This window comes from Ranitomeya imitator, chromosome 4 (assembly GCF_032444005.1).
Source record: "Ranitomeya imitator isolate aRanImi1 chromosome 4, aRanImi1.pri, whole genome shotgun sequence".
Taxonomy (NCBI): domain Eukaryota; kingdom Metazoa; phylum Chordata; class Amphibia; order Anura; family Dendrobatidae; genus Ranitomeya; species Ranitomeya imitator.
In genome coordinates this window covers 693,588,927-693,594,719 of record NC_091285.1, presented here as the reverse complement: position 1 = coordinate 693,594,719, position 5,793 = coordinate 693,588,927, and positions in this window count along the sequence as shown.

The following is a 5,793-nucleotide window of genomic DNA, read 5'->3' as shown; positions in this document are numbered from 1 at the left end:
TTTTCACTCTATGATTATTTCCTGCTCATGGAGGATGTCTGATTGTGTAACCAGGATGTGTCCCCTGCCAGCACTGCTAACAATGGCCCAGGACCTAGAACCCTTGGGTTAGGAGGCTTCAACAATGAACTGGCCACACATGCTCCCTGCCTGTCTGTCCCCTCCAGACTCCTTTGTACTTCTGCAGACTCTTCTGTCTGCTCCAGGCTCCTCTGTCCTGTCCAGACTCCTTTCTCCTATCCAAACTTCTCTCTCCCTTGTAGGCTATTCTGTCCCCTCCAAACTCTTTTGTCCTGTACATACTGCTCTGTCCCCTCAAGACTTCTTCTGTCACCTCCAAACTTCTTTGCCCTCCACCAGACTCTTGTGTCCTTCTGCAGACTCCTCTCCCCTTCAGACTTCCTTGTTACCTCTAGACTATTCTGTCTCCCCCAGACTCCTCAATCCCCTCCAAACACTTCTGTCCTCTCCAGACTCCTCTATCCCCTCTAGTTTATTTTGTCTTCCCCAGACTTCTCTGTCCTTCTGCAGACTTATCTGTACTATCAAGACACCTCTTTTCTCCCCCGGAAGGCCCATGTTCTCTCCAGACTTCTTCAAATCCCTCCAGATGCTCTGTTCCCTCCATACTTTCATGGTCTTCTAAAGACTTCTTCTGTCCCCTCCAGATTCCTTTGTCATTCTGTAGACTTTAATCACCTCCAGACTCCTCTATCCCTTCCAGACTTCTTTGCCCCCTTTCGAACTCTTCTGTCCTCTTCAAACTCCTCAGTCCTTCTCCACATTCCCTTGTCCTTCTGCAGACTCCTTTATCCCTTTCAAACTCTCCTGTCTCCTCCAAACCCCTTTCTTCAGAATCCTTTGTCCCCTCCTGACTCTCCTGTCTTCTCTAGGCTAATATGTTTCCTCCAGACTTTCCTGTCTTCTCTAGGCTCATATTTCTTGTCACGATAATGTAAAATGTCATATTGTGAGAATAGTTCTAGAGAGTACCATGTCAGACACACACTGCAGCTTCGACCCCCTTCTCTCTCCCCCTCTGCACTCGCAAATACCACAAACAAAGCCCTATGGCAGATACACTGTGCAACTTGATATTAATGTGTGAGCAGGTTGTGGCTTTTAAAATGCAGACAACCAATCCCCTCTAGCCACTCGTTCCCCCTCCCTTCTCACTCAGGAATGCCTTTGTTAGATGGACTCAAAAACGTAAATTCTAAGGGTGCATATCATTACTCAGCCCACTTAGTGATGTCACGACGAGAGGGCATATCTTTAGGCCTGCTGAGTTGTGAGTTAGTCTAGGTCCAGGAAGCGAGCCAACACCAGCTCGGTAAAGCTGTGCTATAGGCTGAACTGGATGGACAAATGTCTTTTTTCGGCCTTACTAACTATGTTACTATGTATGTTGTATCTCCTAAGCACACGGCCGCCATGCTGATATGAAATGATCCGAACAACCCGTAAGTGTCCACTAATCGATGTTAGTCCTATTTTATTTTTTAATCTGTAATGTACATTCCAATTGTCTCCTTTATAATGTCTTTTATACCTTGTAAACACTGCCTAACTTTTTATGGAGTAAAATATATAATTTACTAGCTGTCTTTTCCTGCTCTATGAGCGAATTGTTGCTTCCTCTGAAGTGAATCATGCTACTGATTTGGGTTGGCTCCGCACCCGTTAATCCTTATGAAAATCGGAACTGATGGCAGCAACTTTGTCCTGTGCGATTGGGCTTCTTTGCAGCGACCGGCGGCATTGATAATTATTGTTCCCGCCTGAGTGGGAGTAGTTATATCGCCCTCACTGTAGCGTACCCAATAGCCAGTACTAGAGTTGAGCGACCTTGACCTTTTTAGAGTCGAGCCGGGTTTCGCGAAACCCGACTATCTCAAAAGTCGGGTCGAGTGAAATCGGCCGATTATAACGTAAAGTCGGGATCGACCGAAACACGAAACCCAATGCAAGTCAATGGGGCAGCATAGTCGGCAGTGAGTGGGGGCCAGGAAAACACCTAGAGTGCCCATTTTAATGTCAAAACCATCCATTCTTCTTAATGAAGCTTGTCAAGCGTAATTTACCTTATAATAATTGGAAGGCATTTGAAATTGGGGGTCATTTGGCTAAAGTTGTGGTGGGTAGGGCTGGTTCAAGTAATTAGTGGGCCCAGGAAATCTGGACCACGTCACGGCAGTGGAGCAGGGAGAGGTAAGTATTTCAACTTTGCAAGTGCTGTGATCCTGAGCAAGCAGGGGGGGCCCACTCGTTGGCATTGGCACTGGCACAGGGCCCCTCAAAGTACAGCGGTGTGTTTGCACAGCGGGGGCGCCTCCCACCAGCAGCAACACTTTTGCGTACTATGAGAGGCCCTGTGCCAGTGACGTCGCCAACTAGTATTCCTCCCCCCACCTGATGAAGGAACCTGCACTTTCATCTGCACCTTCCTCTTTGTCCCCGTGTAAGGTGGTATGGTATGCGGGAAGAGCAACCTGACTTTCAGCAGGGTCACAATGTTGTTGTGTAGCGTGCACGGGGAATGTTGCGTTATGGGTCAATGTACCAGCAGACTCATCTATCACTGGCTGGGCAATGGGCAGGATGAGGAGGAAACACAGATATAGGCCCAAAGAATAAAGTGGGCTAAATGCAGTTCAAAATTGGTAACACAGGAATAACCAGGGGGCATTGCAGTGGAGGACAACTGGAATGAGAGGCTGACACAGAGAGTAGGCCCAAATCAGTAAGTAGTCGAAATGCAGTTCAAAATTGGCAACAGTAGTAAACAGGCGGCACAGCTTTGTTCAGTGGAGGAGAACAGCAAGGAGTGGCAGACACCGATAGTAGGCCCCAACCCAACTAGTAGGCCAAATGCAGTCTAACATTAACAACTACTTAACGAGCGCCTGAAAACGGAATTTCAGGACAGGAAACCAGGAGAACAGCAAGGAGCGGCAGACACCGATAGTAGGCCCCAAACAAACTAGTACGCCAAATGCAGTTGTTCCGTTTAACCACAATTTAATGAGAGCCTGAAGATAGAAGTTCAGGAAAGGCAACCTGGAGAACACCTTGGAGTGGAACACACCATCTCTCTACACCCCATACCCAATTTGTAGGTCTAATGCAGCGTAGTTTCCAACAACTACTAAACGAGAGCATGATGATCGAAGCATTGGCGAGGAAACCTGGGGAACACCTTGGAGTGGAACACACCATCTCTCTACACCCCATACCCAATTTGTAGGCCTAATGCAGCGTAGTTTCCAACAACTACTAAACGAGAGCATGATGATCGAAGCATTGGCGAGGAAACCTGGGGAACACCTTGGAGTGGAACACACCATCTCTCTACAGTGGAACACACCATCTCTCTACATCCCATACCCAATTTGTAGGCCTAATGCAGCGTAGTTTCCAACAACTACTAAACGAGAGCCGGAAGATCGAAGCTCAGGAAAGGCAACCTGGAGAACACCTTGGAGTGGAACACACCATCTCTCTACACCCCATACCCAATTTGTAGGCCTAATGCAGCGTAATTTCCAACAACTACTAAACGAGAGCCGGAAGATCGAAGCTCAGGAAAGGCAACCTGGAGAACACCTTGGAGTGGAACACACCATCTCTCTACACCCCATACCCAATTTGTAGGCCCAATGCAGCGTAGTTTCCAACAACTACTAAACGAGAGCCGGAAGATCGAAGCTCAGGAAAGGCAACCTGGAGAACACCTTGGAGTGGAACACACCATCTCTCTACACCCCATACCCAATTTGTAGGCCCAATGCAGCGGAGTTTCCAACAACTACTAAACGAGAGAATGATGATCGAAGCATTGGCGAGGAAACCTGGGGAACACCTTGGAGTGGAACACACCATCTCTCTACAGTGGAACACACCATCTCTCTACATCCCATACCCAATTTGTAGGCCTAATGCAGCGTAGTTTCCAACAACTACTAAACGAGAGCCGGAAGATCGAAGCTCAGGAAAGGCAACCTGGAGAACACCTTGGAGTCGAACACACCATCTCTCTACACCCCATACCCAATTTGTAGGCCCAATGCAGCGTAGTTTCCAACAACTACTAAACGAGAGCATGATGATCGAAGCATTGGCGAGGAAACCTGGGGAACACCTTGGAGTGGAACACACCATCTCTCTACACCCCATACCCAATTTGTAGGCCTAATGCAGCGTAGTTTCCAACAACTACTAAACGAGAGCATGATGATCGAAGCATTGGCGAGGAAACCTGGGGAACACCTTGGAGTGGAACACACCATCTCTCTACAGTGGAACACACCATCTCTCTACATCCCATACCCAATTTGTAGGCCTAATGCAGCGTAGTTTCCAACAACTACTAAACGAGAGCCGGAAGATCGAAGCTCAGGAAAGGCAACCTGGAGAACACCTTGGAGTGGAACACACCATCTCTCTACACCCCATACCCAATTTGTAGGCCCAATGCAGCGTAGTTTCCAACAACTACTAAACGAGAGCATGATGATCGAAGCATTGGCGAGGAAACCTGGGGAACACCTTGGAGTGGAACACACCATCTCTCTACACCCCATACCCAATTTGTAGGCCTAATGCAGCGTAGTTTCCAACAACTACTAAACGAGAGCCGGAAGATCGAAGCTCAGGAAAGGCAACCTGGAGAACACCTTGGAGTGGAACACACCATCTCTCTACACCCCATACCCAATTTGTAGGCCCAATGCAGCGGAGTTTCCAACAACTACTAAACGAGAGAATGATGATCGAAGCATTGGCGAGGAAACCTGGGGAACACCTTGGAGTGGAACACACCATCTCTCTACAGTGGAACACACCATCTCTCTACACCCCATACCCAATTTGTAGGCCTAATGCAGCGTAGTTTCCAACAACTACTAAACGAGAGCCGGAAGATCGAAGCTCAGGAAAGGCAACCTGGAGAACACCTTGGAGTGGAACACACCATCTCTCTACACCCCATACCCAATTTGTAGGCCTAATGCAGCGTAATTTCCAACAACTACTAAACAAGAGCCGGAAGATCGAAGCTCAGGAAAGGCAACCTGGAGAACACCTTGGAGTGGAACACACCATCTCTCTACACCCCATACCCAATTTGTAGGCCCAATGCAGCGTAGTTTCCAACAACTACTAAACGAGAGCATGATGATCGAAGCATTGGCGAGGAAACCTGGGGAACACCTTGGAGTGGAACACACCATCTCTCTACACCCCATACCCAATTTGTAGGCCTAATGCAGCGTAGTTTCCAACAACTACTAAACGAGAGCCGGGAGATCGAAGCTCAGGAAAGGCAACCTGGAGAACACCTTGGAGTGGAACACACCATCTCTCTACACCCCATACCCAATTTGTAGGCCTAATGCAGCGTAGTTTCCAACAACTACTAAACGAGAGCCGGAAGATCGAAGCTCAGGAAAGGCAACCTGGAGAACACCTTGGAGTGGAACACACCATCTCTCTACACCACGGAAGGGCTGATTCTTAGGAAGGAAGGCTGTCGGAAAGAAGCAGGGCGCGTCCGAGGGTGATTATATTCTTATTAGGTATATACTCACCCTCGGACGCGCCCTGCTTCTTTATTTGTAATGAATGTTTATTTGCAATGTGGTTTTGACTTACTCTATTTTTTTGGTAAATAATGATTTTATTATTTTCATTGTTTTGCATCTTCTTGGCAATAATATAAAGAAGACGCGACAGGACAACACTCGGATGCCATATCTGTGTTTAAAATTGAAAAAACCTTTCAGTTAACTACTT